The following is a 17,088-nucleotide window of genomic DNA, read 5'->3' as shown; positions in this document are numbered from 1 at the left end:
TCAAATGGACTCAGACACTTCCCCAGCCACCAGCCCACTTCCTCCTAATTCTATTTTCAGTTTGGTTTAATCTGTCCAGATTTTCTTGTCTGCATTTACATGACCATATTTATATACAGATGTATATAGTTTTCTGCAGACATTTACATAAATAATGTCATGCTTTCTGTGGTGTTCTACAACGTACAGCTTTCAGTTAATGATATGTCTTTCCCTAAAACCATTTATGTGGTCTTTTCCATCTAAATCTTCATTTTTTTTTTTTTTTTTTGACATGGAGTCTGTCTCTGTCACGAGGCTGGAGTGCAGTGGCGTGATCTTGGCTCCCTGCAACCTCCGCCTCCCAGGTACAAGCAATTCTCCTGCCTCAGCCTCCCGAGTAGCTGGGACTACAGGTGCCCGCCACCACACCTGGCTAATTTTTGTATTTTTAGCAGAGACAGGGTTTCACCATGTTGGCCAGGATGGTCTTGATCTCTTGACCTCATGATCTGCCTGCCTCAGCCTCCCAAAGTGCTGGGATTACAGGCGTAAGCCACCGTGGCTGGCCAAATTTTCATTCTTTATTTTACTGCTGGAATTTAACCAGTCTCCCTAATGATGGCTATGTAAATTGTTTCTATTTTTGTTTGTATTTTAAACATTGTTGTAATAAACATTTTTTGCTGGTTTGTGCACATACCTGAGTAGCTCTCTAGGACAGATGGAAACCAGGACAGATACCTGGTAGTGAATTGCTGGTTAAAGGCATGGACTTTTAATAAAGATGGATAGTGCCCAGTTGCCATCCAAAACAAGTGGTATAAGTATAGATCAACAGTGCATAGGAGAGAACATATTTCTCTACCTTGGATATGGACAGTCTTGAAATCTTTACCACTCTGCTTTGGACAGACATCATATCCCATTATTTACTATAATTGGCATTTCCATGGGAATTAGTGGGATTGAACAACTGCATTCACCATTAGTATTTTCTCGTGTGAATTGCCATGATATTCTTAAATCTGTGTTGACTTTCAAACACACATCCCCTCTATATTTTATTTCTCACTAAGATTGCCTGTTTTTTTTATTTCAACAAATGTGTGCACGCATAATTACAGAAATATGTGTGTTGTTTGAGGGAGTTGAAACGGAAATGCTTCTAGGACCAGCCCCCTCCTAAAAGGTGCTTTTTACCTGGGTGTCTCACCAAGGGTAAATTCTGATGGGGCCAGGAGACACAAAACCAGTGTCCTGCCCCGCAGGCTGAGGGCATGTTTCATTTAGACCTGATGCCTCTTTTTTGGGTTCTAGACTACAGTGGAACTGGGGGTCCTGTCCCTGATCTAAAATGGTTTGGAAAGCTTGTAGTCATTAACCACGAAATAGGATGACTTTTGCTATCCTTTTTCTCTTTGTTTTTCAGTTTGGGAGGTTTCTATCACCATGTCCTCAAGTTCAGAGATTCTTCCCTTGGCTGTGTCCATTCTACTCACGAGCCCATCCAAGGCAGTCTTCATGTCTGTTTTGGTGTCTTTGATCTCTAGTATTTCCTTTTGGTGGTTTTCCAGATTTTTCCATCACTCTGCTTACATTACCATCTGTTCTTCCATGTTGTCTACTTTTTTCCATTAGAGCCCTTTGCATATTAATCCTAGTGGTTTTAAATTCCTGGTGTGATAATTCCAACATTACTGCCATATCTGACTCTGGTTCTGTTGCTTGTTCAGTCTCTTCAGGCTGTGTTTGTTAGTTTGATCTTTTGGGATGCCTCATGATTTTTGGTTGAGAGGTGGACATGATGTAAAGGAACTTGGATAAATGGGCATTTAGTAATGCAATGGTAAGGTGTTAAAGAGGGGAAGTTGTCTGTATAGTCCTATATGGGGTCTTGGTCTTTTGGTGAGCCTATGTCCCTGGACTTTACAAGTGTTTTTCAGTTTGGGTTGTCCCCCCAGCCTTAAAGGGGACAGGTTGCTAGAAGGGGCTGGACTTGGGTATTTCCCTTCCTCTAGGTAGGTTAGGCTCTGGCTATCTAGTTTCTCCTAAGGGCAGATGTTGTTAAGAACAGAATGCAGCTGGGTGTGGTGCCTCATACCTATAATCCTTGCATTTTGGGTGGCCCAGGCAGGAGGGTCGCTTGAGGCCTGGAATTTGAGACCAGCTGGGGCAACATAATCAGACCCCATTTCTTTAAAAAAGTTAAAAAATTAGCTAGGTTTGGAGGTGCATGGCTATGGTCCCAGCTACCTGGGAGGCTAAGGTGGGAGGATTCCTTGAGCCCAGGATGTTGAGGCTGCAGTGAGCTATGAAGAAGAGCAAGACCTTGTCTAAAGGAAGAAGAAGAAGAAGGAGAAGGAGAGGAAGAAAGAAGAAAGAAGAAGGAAGAAGAAGAAAGAAGAAGCAGAAGGAGAAGAAGAAGGAGGAGGAGGAGGAGGAAGAGAAGGAGGAGGCCGGGCATGGTGGCTCACACCTGTAATCCCAACACTTTGGGAGGCTGAGGCGGGTGGATCACGAGGTCAGGAGTTGGAGACCAGCCTGGCCAACATGGTGAAACCCTGTCTTTACTAAAAATACAAAAATTAGCCAGGCATGGTGGTACATGCCTGTAATCCCAGCTACTCAGGAGACTGAAGCAGGAGAGTTGCTTAAACCCGGAAGGCGGAGATTGCAGTGAGCCAAGATCGTGCCATTGCACTCAAGCCTGGGCAACAGAGCGACTCTGTCTCTGTCTCAAAAAGACAGAGACTCTGTCTCAAAAAAAAAAAAAGAAGAAGAAGAAGAAGAGAATGAAGAAGAAGGGGAAGAAGAAGTCGCAGTTCTGGTGAGTTTCAGAATGACTCCTTTTTCCCTCTCCCTGCTGGAAGCATGAGGACATTTTCTCTAATATTCACTGTGACAACCTCGCCACGCTCCAGGAAGTAAACTCACAAAAGTGTGGGGATTCCCTGGGACCGGGTCCCCAGAGCTTGAACCCTTAGGCTTGTCCATGCCCAGCCTCCAGCAATTCATCAATCACGGTTTCGGTTTTCCTCCTTCTGCTCCTGGGCTTCTGCAATGGTCAATTGCAATTCTCTGTATTCTCCCGTCTCTCCAATTTTGGGGCAGTGGTTTGCCCTGCCACCTTACTTTTCTTACAGATCTAAGAAGAGCTGCTGCTTTTTTGATGGTTTTTTAATGACAGAATTCCCTTTTGCTTTGAGGCGGGATGATGGTAAGTCAGGTTTCACCACTCACCCCAATCCCTTTCACAAGGCCAGATTCTAAAGGAAAGTCAGCGCACTGCTCAGCAGCAGTCTAGAGCACTCAGGTCCCCTTCTGTGTGGTTTTCATTCACCTGTAGAAATGCCAAGGGCTTCCCTGAGGTCTTCTCCTCCTCCAGAGCAGATCTAAGGATGTGTTCTCCCCTGTGCCTTTGATGCTGTCATTTGCCAGCCCTCCCTCTGAGCAGAACAGGCCGTCATGCCCTGCCCTCTTGCCTTCCAGTCGGAATGTTTTCACCCTTACCTAGACCCTCTGCTCGCCCACTCACACCAACCACAAGTCTTCTAGAACCCACTTACGTCTCCGAGCACAGTGGGATGGCTTGAGAAAACCCTTGGGTTGGAGGCGTGGGTGGGGTGCCCACAACAGCTGCTCTCCGCGCTGTCCCCTTTCTGTCTCTTGGGCAGGGGCCCTCTTTGCTTGCTGTTCTCTCCTGGCCACACCCTTGCCACCTGTTCTCTGCCTCCTCCCACTCCAGTCCAGCTGTTTACCCCTAAACCTCCTCCCTCCTTTCTGCAGCCTAACCCCCAACCGCAGCCTTCTCTGCCTGGGGATCTTCTCAGAGGTGTGGGGAGTATCGTGCTTGAGCCCGAGCGGCCCTAGGAAACCCAACAGCTACCCCTGCCTGGTGTGTTCTTCCCTGGCTCCCCACCCCTAAAATGCTCTGACATTGATCAGGTAAATGCTTCAGTGTCTAGTCACTGGGATGCTTTAAGTTCCCATATGTTCTCGTTATGTCCTGAACCTGTTTGTCCAGGTGACTGTTGTCTACCTTACAAGGGAGAGTCTTGAAAGCCAGAGAGAGAGAGACCGAGACCAGTTCTACACAGTTCTATTTATACAGTGATTAGCACAGAACCATGAGCAATTAGGTACCTAATAAATGCTTCCTGGTGGTGTAATCCTACAGGAAATCATTCCTTCATGTGTTTCTTGTACTTATCCCTTGAACTTGGTGAAAGATGGGTGGAGTAGGGGTGAGATTAAATTGAAGGTATTTTTTAAAACCTTTTCAGAGGTTGAACGTTTAATTTTTCGTGGGCATGATTCCTTAGTAGATCTGAGTTGATGGATAGTGCTGGAAATGCAGATCCTATTTACAAAGCCAGGTAGGTCACTATGAGTCCTTAATGAGTTGCCATCGCACATATCTGAATGAATAGGAGTGAAGTCACCCCTTTAGTGGTGTCGAGTCATCACAGTTCTGTTTGGGAGACTTGTCATCCAAAACCAAATAAAACATTAAGAGTGAAGCGTCTTTTCCCATCCCTGGGCCCTCCTGGACTCTCAAGTCTTTATATGGCCAGTGCACCCTGCTTCATGTCAGAGTTTTCTTTTAAAAGAGTGAATTTACACCATTTAGAGTTCCTTTGTAAGAAAAAAGTCTGGGCCGGGTGCGGTGGCTCATGCCTATAATACCAGCACTTTGGGAGGCCAAGGCAGGAGGATCACTTGAGGTCAGGAGTGTGAGACCAGCCTGGCCAACATGAGGAAACCCCCATCTCTAGTAAAAATTCCAAAAAAAAAAAAGAATTAGCCAGTTATGGTGGTGCTGGCATGCACCTGTGATCCCAGCTACTAGGGAGGCTGAGGCAGGAGAGTTGCCTGAATCCAGGAGGTGGAGGTTGCAGTGAATCAAGATCGTGCCACTGCACTCCAGCCTGGGTGACAGAGCCAGACTCCATCTCAAAATAATAAAAAAAAAAAAAAAAAGAAAGAAAAAAGAGAGAAGTCTGAGTAGACAATTCTGTTACCTTTTGTAGCCTGATGTTCTTCCTCCAAGCCCTTCACAAGACACTATCAAAGTGTCACCCTGACAATTCCCCGTGTCTGTTTGATAAGGCCTGGGTCAGGGGACTGACTGAGACATAGGTACTCCATCCAGCCTGACCCAGGGACTCACTTTGTGACTGGGAGATTCTGGAGACAAGGACACGTGGGTTTCCCCGTTCAAGTTTCAGCATCATAAGATGGGAATCTGCACCAGTGAGCATGAGGTCTGCCAGGCTGAGCAACCCGGAAGAACAAGTTGCTGCATGAATACAGGTGGGAAGTGGGCCCTGGGTTTAGAGGATCTGCCCCAGACCACATGTCAGAGGTGAAAAATAGAGCTCAGACTTCCTGCCTCAGGGTCTCGGGCCCCGGCCAGCTGTGTGTTGGGGGCAGGAGGGAGGAAGTGGAAGGAGCCGGCTTCAAGACACTGTCTGTCCTTGCAAGTCACCAAGTGTCCTGTGCCAAGGAGCTTTTCCCAGTAGCGCTGTGAAGCTTTTCTTTCTTTCTTTCTTTCCTTTCTTTTCTTTCTTTCTTTCTTTCCTTCCTTTCTTTCTTTTTCTTTCTTTCTCTTTCTTTCTTTCTCTTTCTTTCTTTCTTTCTTTCTCTCTCTCTCTCTCTCTTTCTTTCTTTCTTTTCTTTCTGAATCTCTGTCACCCAGGCTGGAATGCAGCATGCAATCTCTTTGTATTTATTTATTTTTTTTTAGCAGAGATGGGGTTTCACCATGTTGCCCAGGCTGCTCTTGAACTCCTGACCCCAGGTGATCCACAGGCCTCGGCCTCCCAAAGTGCTGGGATTACAGGTGTGAGCCACTGCACCCAGCAATGTTTTGTTTTGTTTTGTTTTTTTTGATACCTAGTCTTGCTCTGTCGCCCAGAGTGCAGTGGGGCAATCTCAGCTCACTGCAATCTCTGCCTCCCAGGTTCAAGTGATTCTCCTGCCTCAGCCGCTTGAGTAGCTGGGACCACAGGTGCTCATCACCATGCCTGGCTGATTTTTTTTTTTTTTAATGTTTAGTAGAGACAGGGTTTTGCCCTGAAAGGTGCTTTCTTGCTGGCTGCATTCATGAATCACCCCATCTTTGGGCTGCCGGCCCTTGTGTTGGGGTGCTTGGACAGGTGCTGGGTGTTGGTGGTGGTGGAAGCTTGTGCCAGTCCCCAGGGCCACTGCTGACCCGCTGTGTGGGTTTTCGAGGCTGTGATGTCCTGAGCTTGTCAATCGGAACGAGGGAGGTGGGCTCTCTGGGAAGATCGCATGGGTGGTCCCTGGTGGACAGGAAGGGTCAGGGCCAGAATAGGGGTAATGAGTGGGGAGTGAGGGGCGGAGAGAGAATGGAGGAGAGGAGAGGGGTGAAGAAGCTTGTGTGTATTGGGAAGGAAAAAAAGAGAAGAGGCCAGGAGAAAGAGAGTGGGCTTCCTCATCCAGTTTCATTTTTATTTCAAAATGATTTTTCCTGCCACTCTGTCCCTGGCTGCTGCTTCTGCACTGCTTCCTGGTGTCTGACGGCTCACTCTGGTGTGTTTGATTTCATTGTTGGCTCTTCCCTTTGTCCATTTTCTACTTTTGCAGCATTGAGCATTGAGCTAGGCTTTCCTTTTCTCCCCGCTGCTCCTGCTGGTGCCTGCAATTTCCAGAACATACTTTAGACGCAGCTCTCTTCTTAGGAACTGGGTGAGAAGCCTCATTTTCGCAAGAACGTTTTTTCCCTTTCTCTGCTTTCTCTAAGTCTCACAGTTCATTTCCTCTTCCCACCGACTTCTTCCTTTCCCTCTTTCCCCTCAGCCAGAGGTATTTTTGTGTGTAACAGCTTTTTTGAGATAAAAGTCACATACCTTATATTCACCATTTAAAGTGCACAATTTGACTGGTGCAGTGGCTCACACCTGTGATCCCAGCACTTTGGGAGGCCAAGGCGGGCAGATCACTTGAGGTCAGGAGTTTGAGACCAGCCTGACTGACATGGCGAAACCCCATCTCTACTAAAAATACAAAAAAATTAGCTGGGCATGGTGGTGGGCACCTGTAATCCCAGCTACTCGGGAGGCTGAGACGGGAGAATCACTTGAACTTGGGAGGCAGAGGTTGCAGTGAGCTGAGATCACGCCACTGCACTCCAACCCCGGGCGTCAGAGTGAGACTCCATCTCAAAAAAAAAAAAAAAAGATAAAGTCCACAATTAAACAGTTTTTACTGTATTCACAAGATTGTGCAACCATCATCACAATCAATTTTAGAACATTTTTATCACCCCAAAAAGGCATCCTGTCCCCGTTAGCAGTCACCTTCCCATTCCTCCCCTCCCTCAGCCCCTGGCAACTACCAATCTGTTTTCTGTCTCTATGGATTTGCCCATTCTGGACATTTCATATCAGTGTAATCATATAATATTCAGTCTTTTGTGTCTGCCTTCTTTCACATAGCCTAATGTTTGCAAGAGTCACCGTGTTGCAGCGTATGCCAGTATGCCAGTCCTTTTTAGTAACAAAACCTGGAGATTTTGTGTGTTCAGAAGCACAGATCTGGGTTGGGGCAAGAGTCAGATGTGATGAACAGGAACATGTGGCACATAGAGAAGGATGCAAAGTGATATGTTATTGAAATGCAATGTGGTGTTTTTGCCACAATAGCACTGCAATCATATTGAAGAACATCAGCTATACCTTGGAGGAGACACGGCAAATCCAGAATGCAGGAGGATCCCTGTCCAGAAAGTTCCTTCCATGCAAATCTCAATGACCCCAAACACCGTCCGCTTGTCCCAGTCCCCTTCCATCACTCTAGTCGCTCTGTGGGAAGAGCAGCTCCATCCTGTGTGAAATGGTGTGCTTGGGTACCATGCCCATTAAGTTGAGCCCAGGCATGAGTATTTCAGTGTGAGTCTTGGTCAACAAGGAGGGAAATAATTTCATTACTGGAAATTTAAAACAGCCCAAGTGAGAAAGTAAGAGGCAAGAGGTAGATGGAGTTGGCTTTTTAAAATAAAAAAAAAGATATTATCAAGTCAGCAGGAGATGAAAAGAGGTCCAAGTCATTGATAAGAGAGAGCTTTGAGACTACTTGACATTGAAGCCTGATGCTATAACAAAATCAAAGGAGAACCAGCAAGCACAGACATCCGGAGTGCATTTGGGTAAGGTGTGTGTGGTGAGGTATCATAATTAGGGTCTCTAAGTTTGCCTTCATTACCCCGACAGAGGTCAGAAACCTTCCTGAGTGCCTACCAGATACCACTCATTTTGCAAACCAGGTAATGATATTACAACAGAAACAGCTGACCATGTTTGAAGTCAAGAATTATAAACCACTGGCATCAATACGAACCATGAGCTAAGAAAGGAATACATGAGTGGAATGCAAAGTTCTCCTCTTGCAGAGATATCTCAACAATTAGATTAACAGTTACAAAATCGATTAAAGTTAAATATAGTGAATTTGATGAATGCAGCTCCAAAATATGAATATAGGAAAATGGAGAAAAGCCGTTGCAGAGCTTCAAAATGGCTGACATTAGGATAGGCTGAGGTGGTTGAAAGGACAAGAAAAGCCAGGGAATGCTTTGCCATGACCTACAACCAAGGGGATTTGCTGCTGTGAATTCTGAAGTTCTGAGACTCAAAAGCGAAACCTGAATAGCTGTCATCTCCCTGGTATGTTCTCTAAGGGCTGTAAAGTGGTGTTGCCTACGCCCTAGAGTTTTACAGAATTCACAGCAGCAGTTATTTTATTTACAATCTTCTATAACCCTAAGATCCAGACACGCTTCCACGGTGCTGGATAGAAACATACCATGCTGAACTCCATTCATTCAAATACTGGATGAGCAGGTATGACTGCTCGGGTGATGAAGCCAGGTCCTGGCGACAAAGCCATGCATCCAATAGTCACGATCCTGCTCATGGAATTTTCAGTCTATGGGTGAACAGGTATCACATGTATTTATTTGTGATTGCAGAAATGCTGTGAAGATTTTAAAGGTGTTTGAGGGTGTATCACAGGAGACCCTATGTGAATTGGAAAATTGCTCTCATCCTCTGAGCAAGACTTTGCTCCTTGATCAGGCTCATGGCACCCACGTCTTTCTTCCTTTAAAATGAGTTCTCAGCCCTTTTGCAAGTAAACCTCTTTCAGGCCACCACACCATTTTTCCAGACCTGCCCAAATATGCCCTGTCACAGGACATGGTCATAGTCTGAACTCAAGCTGAGATCCCTTCATTGTGTGACAGGAATTTCAAAACCTTTTTCTTTTTCTTTTGTCTTTCTTTATCTTGAGACAGGGTCCTGCTCTGTCACCCAGGCTGGAGTGCAGTGGCAAGATCTCAGCTCACCGCAGCCTCCACCTCTCAGGCTCAAACGATCCCCCACCCCAGCCTCCAGAGTAGCTGGGCCCCCAGGCATGCACCACCACACCCAGCTAATTTTCCTATTTTTTGTAGAGACAGGGTTTCGCCATATTGCCCGGGCTGGTCTTGAACTCTGGGCTCAATCTACCTTCCTTAGCTCCCCAAAGTGCTGGGATTACAGACGTGAGGCACCAAGCCTGGCCTTTTTTTCTTTTTTATTGTGGTAAATATATTATGTAAAATGTAAATATACTAAAATTCACCATCTTAGTATTTTTTTTTTTTTTTTTTTTTGAGACAGAGTCTTGCTCTGTCACCCAGGCTGGATGCGGTGGCATGATCTCAGCTCACTGCAACTTCCACCTCCTGGGTTCAAGCGATTCTCCTGCCTCAGCCTCCCGAGTAGCTGGGACTATAGGCGTGCACAACTATGCCTGGCTAATTTTCGTATTTTTAGTAGAAATGGGGCTTTGCCATTTTGGCCAGGCTGGTCTCGAACTCCTGACCTCAGATGATCCACCCGCCTAGGCCTCCCAATGTGTTGGGATTACAGGTGTGAGCCACCATGCCCAGCCTCCACCAGACAAAGGTTCTGCTGTTCTTTGTGGCTGGCCTCTTTTTTGCTGGCGTAGATTCTCATTGAGTCTTATTGGACACACATACACAGCAAACTCATGGTGGCAAGGGTTAAAAGACCGGCCTTCTGGCAATAGACAATACCCACAGACACAGACCCTCCAGTCTCGGGCACTTCTAACAGGTGTTTCTCTATGTGAATGTATTCACAGCTGAAAGAACACTGTCAGGCATTTCTGACAAGAGTGCAAAATGGTACAGCTTCTATGGAGGAGAATTTGGCAATATTTAACAAAACAAATGCAAACGAGTCTCCCTGGACTAAAATCAAGGTGTCAGTAGGGTTGTATTCCTTTTGATTCTGCAATCCAATGTCAATTATTATTATTATTTTTTTGAGATGGAGTTTCGTTCTTGTCACCCAGGCTGGAGTGCAGCGGCACCATCTTGACTCACTGCAACCTCTGCCTCCTGAATTCAAGCGATTCTCCTGCCTCAGCTTCCTGAGTAGCTGGGATTACAGGTGCCTGCCACCACGCCCAGCTAATTTTTGTATTTTTAGTAGAGATGGGGTTTCAGCATGTTGGCCAGGCTGGTCTTGAACTCCTGACCTCAGATGATCCACCTGCCTCGGCCTCCCAAAGTGCTGGGATTACAGCCGTGAGCCACCGTGCCTGGCCTCAGTGAATTTATTATAAAGAAATGCCCTCTAAAATGCAAAACAACATCTCAAAAAGTGATTGATTTGGTGGTTTTTCTTTTTTTTTTTTCGAGACAGGAGAGCATGAAGCCAAGCAGAAAGTTTTCCTAAGTGCAGGATGTTGTGCCTTTGCACAGGGTCACAAGCCCATGAAGCTAGGCCTGACGATAGGAGATGTGTTAAAAGTTCAGAGGAGCCAGGTTGGGCACAGTGGCTCACGCCTGTAAACCAGCACTTTGGGAGGCCGAGGCAGGCAGATCACTCGTGGCCATGAGTTCAAGATGAACCTGGCCAACACAGAGAAACCCTGTCTCTACTAAAAATATAAAAAATTATCTGGGTGTGATGGCGCACACCTATAATCCCAGCTACTCGGGAGTCTGAGGCATGAGAATCACTTGAACCCAGGAGGCAGAGGTTGCAGTGAGCCGAGATCACGCCGCTGCACTCCAGCCTGGGTGACAGAGCGAGACTTTGTCTCAATGACAACAACAACAACAAAAGTTCAGAGGAGACTGCTTGTGGGGACTCTGCTGGCTAATTTCGGGACAATTTGATTACCAAAAAACAATAAATGACAGTGGTTTATAACACACTGAATAAAACAGGGATCCATGAGTTTTTAGGGATACTTTATACAGTGATACTACACTGCTATAGATACTATGTAGTAATACTTAAAGAAAAAAAGTTAATTAAAAAAAAAAACTTCTTTTTTTTTTTGAGACAGTCTCACTCTGTCACCCAGGCTGGAGTGCAAGTGGCACGATCTCAGCTCACAGCAACCTCTGCTTCCCAGGTTCAAGTGATTCTCCTGCCTCAGCCTCCTGTTTATATATATATGTATATATTTAATTACTTTTTCCCCCTTTTCCCACAGAAAGAACTTGATAGTAATACTTTGTAAAGGTAGTTATGCAGGGGAGGGAAAACTTCTTTATGAAGGGTGCTAGATAATGAATGTAGACAGAGTGGTAGAATTAGAAAAATTACATTTTGCAGCCATTTAGTAATAATGATAAAACCACTGGCAATATTTAACAAAACAAGTGCAAATGAGTCTCACTGGACTAAAATCAAGGTGTCAGTAGGGAAGATTGCTGGGAAATAGGACAGTCACATGATTTATAAAGTCTCACTTTATCACTCAAGTGATCTTGGCATGACCAAGAGTGAGACAGTCTGTTATTCTTTGCTCCCTGCTGTGGTGGAGTGGGAAGTACACTGTGTCATATTTTGCCAAAAATGTTTAACTCAAATCTAGACATGAGGAAACAATTAAACAAATATGGATTCTGGGGGCATTCTACAAGGCAGCTGGCCTAAACTCTTCAAAAATGTCATTTAAAAAACAAAAACGAAAAAGGGAGAATGTTCTAGATAAAAGAAAGCTAAAGAAACATGAGAACCAAGTGAGCTGTAAGAGCCTTGATTGGTCTTAGACTGAAAAAGACCATGAGAAGCATTTAGTGGACAGGGAAGGAAGCTGGAATGTGGACTGCATGTTAGGGAGTGTTACTGTACCATGTTCTGTGTCTCGGATGTGATGGTGCTGGTGATGGTTTTGGCCAGGGTTTTGTAGCTGAACGTCTTTGTTTTCAGAAGATACAGGCAGAAGGTTACAGGGTGAAATGCTCTGGTGTCTTGCAACTTAGTTTCAAATGTGGGGGTGGAGACAGAGCCAGAGGGAAAGGGAGGGAACAAATGATACACAATGGTAACAATTATTTGAACCTGGATGAGGGGTATAAAGCTATCCTTGTACTTTATTTTTTTTTTGAGACGGAGTTTCCCTATCCCAGGCTGCAGTGCAATGGTGCGATCTCCCCGGCTCACTGCAACCTCTGCCTCCCGGGTTTAAGTGATTCTCATTACTCAGACTCCCAAGTTCAAGATTCTCCTGCCTCAGCCTCCCAAGTAGCTGGGATTATAGGCGCACACCACCAAGCCCAGCTAATTTCTGTATTTTAGTAGAGATGAGTTTTCACCATGTTGGCCAGGCTGGTCTCAAACTCCTGTCCTCAGGTGATCTGCCCACCTCGGCCTCCTAAAGTGCTGGGATTACAAGCATGAGCCACTACACCTGGCCCCTTGTACTATTCTTTAGCTTCTCTCTAGAAAGCCATTTTTTAAAAATAAAAAGTTAGAGGGGGAAAAAAGTTTTCCTAGCTAAAGTCACATGTCAAGGAGGCATGCAGTGGCACATGAAAGCAGACAAGCCTCTCGGGCTGATTGGCAGTTCCCCCCAGAGCAGCAGAGACGCCACCTAGCACTTCAACATCATTAGCTCCATGTCCCTGTCTGTGTGTACCGCACAAGCCATCATGGTGAGCACAGCAGCCAGCAGGCACCGCAGTGTGAGATTGGCGCCTGTCCTGGTGCGCCATAATGAGAAGAGCCGAGGCTGGCATTCATGGACCAGCTAGCCAGGCGCTGAGGTTTCCTCTGTGCTGAGAGAAGGCAGGGAGTTTGGTGTCAGTTCAGGCTTGGACAACTTCTGTGGGTCTTATTTGAAAATGGGGGAAAATATACCTAGCTTTATTTATGCAATATAGGTCAAATATTATATGAGACAATATCTTTATTTTGTAGATATGTCTTATTTTGTAGATGATCTCATTATATTTTATGGAGTAATATTCTGAAAATAGAGATAGGTTTTTTCACATATGGGCTATTACAGATGTACTTGCTGTTGGTAGGTCTACTAGTTTGTGTCCTAGAAACCCAGAATTTAGAATGATTCTGTTTCTTATTATTCCTGTCAAAAGAGAGAGAGAAAAAAGCAGTGCATCTGAAATGGTCTCTGCTGTGTTACTGACTACTCCTGACACGAGAGGACTTCTTTCTTATTGGGCTTCAGTGAAAACGGATTGCACATCTCCCTTCCTCCCTTCCCTCCCTCCCTCTCTCCTGCCTTCCCTTCCTTCCTTCCTTCCTTCCTTCCTTCCTTCCTTCCTTCCTTCCTTCCTTCCTTCCTTCCTTCCTCTCTCTCCTCCTCCTCCTTTTTCTTCTTCTTCTGTTAGAGATGGGATCTTACTGTGTTACCCAAGCTGGTCTCCAACTCCTGGCTTCAAGCAATCCTCCCCACTCAGCCTCCCAAAGTGCTGGGATTACCACCACTTTGGGAGCCACCGCACCTTCCTCATTGCACATTTCAAACTTGCTTTTCTTCTACTCCCTGAATATCTTTGGTCCTCGGTGCAATAGGTCACGTGATGGCATGGCATGCCTTCTGGTCCTGCACCCTTGTGTCACAAAGCAGGGTGCATCACCCTCATGCACAGTAGGGACATTTCTGGAAGACATTCTTACACCAAGATGGCTGGTAATAATCATAGACAGAGGGATTGCGAACCACGTGGATACATGTGGCCAAACACAGTAAGATGCATCCCTAACTTAACTTCCCCTTAGCTGGAATCCAAAATGACACAGTCATTCCAATGGTACCTGTTCCAGGGGAAGTATGATGGAGAGAAAATCCGAGAGGAAAGAGATAGCAGTCTGTAATTAAAATATCCACTTTTGCAAAACAAGAGGGGAAAAAAAGAAGGAAGGCGGGAGGGAAAGAGGGAAGGGATTCTAGGGCTTTTTAGGAGCAAGTTCAAGGGCGGAGGGCTGGGGGCTGAAGCTTAGGTTCCGTTAGCATCATGAGAAATCTGCTTCTGGATATGTTATACCGGAGGTAGAGATGACCACTGGGCAATCAGAAGTGTGGGTTTGAAGAAATGGTGGGTGCTGGTGTAGAGTTTAGGGAGTCATTCCACAGTAAGTACAGCTGTGTGAGCAGATGAGTTCCCCCAAAGGAAAGTGCAAAAGGAAGAAGAAAAGAGGGCGGGGCACGGTGGCTCCCTCCTGCAATTCCAGCACTTGGGGAGGCTGAGGTGGGCGGATCACTTGAGCCCAGGAGTTTGAGACCAGCCTGGGCATCATGGCGAAACCCCATCTCTACAAAAAATTTAGCTGGGCATGGTGGTGTGACCTATAGTCCTAGCTACTTGGGAGGCTTGGGAGGCTTAGGTGGGAGGATCGCCTGAGCCTAGGGAGGTGGAGGCTTCAGTGAGCCATGATTGCACCACTGCACTCCAGCTTGAGTCTCAAAAAAAAAAAAAAGAAAAGAAAAGAAAAGAAAAGAGGACTGAGAACAGAATCTTGGGTTATATTTAGTTATGGGGTGTAGGTAAGGAGATGGCTACAAAGTTTTGGGTCAAGAAACTGATTAGAGCCAGGATATAAAGGTGGGGTGTGAGGAATGACCACAACCAGGTTGGTTTGAGATTTTTGTCACTTAAAACTGAAAGAATTCTGATAATACCTGTATTTAAATATTCAAAACCAAATATAAGCTTAGGCTTGTGGCTCTTGGACAACCGTAAAATCAAAACATATTAAGTACCAGCATAATTGCAAAACTCATAAAACAAATTAGCATTTAGTATGACAGATGCTATTGTTTTGCTGGAATAAAATCACTTCTATTGGCATTTATAGTAGAAAAATTACTTCTATGGTTGAGACTTCACTTGTTGGTTTGGTGATTTTGATTTTGAGTGTCATGTCCGTCATAATGTTTGTCATTATCTCTGTTGATAATTTTCCTTTTTAGCAAAGATGATTTTATATCATCTATTTATTATTTAGAAGAGACCATCTAATAGTACATTCCAAAGATGATGGCAAAAAACTTTAAAAATATCATTTGATGGGGTACAGCGGCTCATGCCTGTAATCCCAGCACTTTGGGATGCTGAGGTAGGTGGTTCACTTGAGGTCGGGAGTTCGAGACCATCCTGGCCAACATGGTTAAACTCTGTCTCTACTAAAAACACAAAAATTAGCCAGGCATGGTGGTGCACGCCTGTAATCCCAGCTACTTGGGAGGCTGAGGCAGCAGAATCACTTGAACCTGGGAGGCAGAGGTTGCAGTGAGCAGTGAGCCGAGATTATGTCACTGCACTCCAGCCTGGGTGACAGAGTGAGACTCTGTCTCCAAAAAATAATTAATTAATTAATTAATTTAACAGAGTTTATTAATTGAATTGATTGTTGCTTGTGCCCATTCATGATCTGTTGTAAGCTGCTGCGTGTTCCCACCCTGGGATTCTTACACTACACTCACTCACCATGTGAGTATGGATTTGAAGGGTGGAACACAGTCTTTTGAGTTTTGTATGCTTATACCACCCTGTGTATTTTTTTTTTTTTTTTTTTTTTTTTGAGACGGAGGCTCTCTCTGTCGCCCAGGCTGGAGTGCAGTGGCGCGATCTCGGCTCACTGCAGGCTCTGCCTCCCGGGTTCAGGCCATTCTCCTGCCTCAGCCTCCCAAGTAGCTGGGATTACAGGCACCTGCAACCATGCCCGGCTAATTTTTTGTATTTTTAGTAGAGATGGGGTTTCACCGTGTTAGCTAGGACAATCTCGATCTCCTGACCTCGTGATCCTCCGGCCTCGGCCTCCCAAAGTGCTGGGATTACAGGCGTGAGCCACAGTGCCTGGCCCACCCTGTGTATTTTGATAACTCAGTTTCCCACCTTTTTTCTCCAATCAGAGTCCCGCAAGAGCTTTATTCCTATGCTGCAATTTCAAATGACCTACAAATTCTTGGAAGTGTAAAGAACTAAAAATATGTAACCAACTAAAATTGGGTTGTGGGAGGCTGGAGAAAGCAGAGAGAGACTAATTCACCATTGCTCAAAATAAAGTGTCAATACTGTCTAAAGAATGTGCTCTCCAAACTTCACATCAAACTTTTTTGGGATGCAGTGCGATGTGGTACAGAGAGTAACAGGTTTTGGAGTCAGATGGCTCTGAATTGGTTGACACTCTTACTAACTTGGACATTCAAAAGTTATGTAATCACTTATTTTCCTCATCTGTAGAGAAAGGTTACAGTGGTGAAATGAGATCATGAAGCTAAAATGCCCAAAGGTAGGCCTGGGGCACAGTTGGTTATCATTAATAATAGTTATTATCAGTTGTAGAAACTTAGGAGGACTAGAATAAATATGGAACTCAATATCCTAGTAGATGAGTAAGAGAGGGTTCGCAGACCTCGTGGGTGTGAACGTAGGGAGTGTTGTATGGAGTCAGACCAACCAAACAAAGGGAGTTGGCATTTGGGGTCACTCAGATTGTATGCAGCCAGGTTACTACTGGCTCTGGATGGTTGACACCCAGTGTGATGTTTCACTGCATTTGTATCAAGATAATGCCGCAACCATCCCCCCAAAATCCAGCATTATTCATAATCGCATCTTTCATCATCAATTTGGGGAAAGTCTTTGGTACACAGTCAATTCCTGGGGATGCAAATGATGATTTCTTCCTTTTTTTTTTTTGAGACGGAGCTTTGCTCTTGTTGCCCAGGCTGGAGTGCAGTGGCACTATATCGGCTCCCCACAACCTCCGCCTCTGGGGTTCAAGCGATTCTCCTGCCTCAGTCTCT

At 45.3% G+C, this 17,088-nt stretch overlaps 1 long non-coding RNA gene across 1 annotated transcript in view; it reads left to right on the top strand.

Moving 5' to 3' along the window:
- LOC117974501 (uncharacterized) overlaps positions 1-17,088 on the top strand; it is a 48,071-nt gene that overhangs the window by 16,099 nt on the left and 14,884 nt on the right. The window contains exon 5 of the long non-coding RNA XR_008619882.2: positions 1,412-2,809. This is a non-coding gene — a long non-coding RNA (uncharacterized LOC117974501). The remainder of the gene's footprint in view (positions 1-1,411; positions 2,810-17,088) is intronic.

This window comes from Pan paniscus, chromosome 8, assembly GCF_029289425.2.
Source record: "Pan paniscus chromosome 8, NHGRI_mPanPan1-v2.0_pri, whole genome shotgun sequence".
Lineage (NCBI taxonomy): Eukaryota > Metazoa > Chordata > Mammalia > Primates > Hominidae > Pan > Pan paniscus.
Note: the sequence above shows the minus strand (reverse complement) of the source record. Positions and strands in the feature narration are given on the sequence as shown.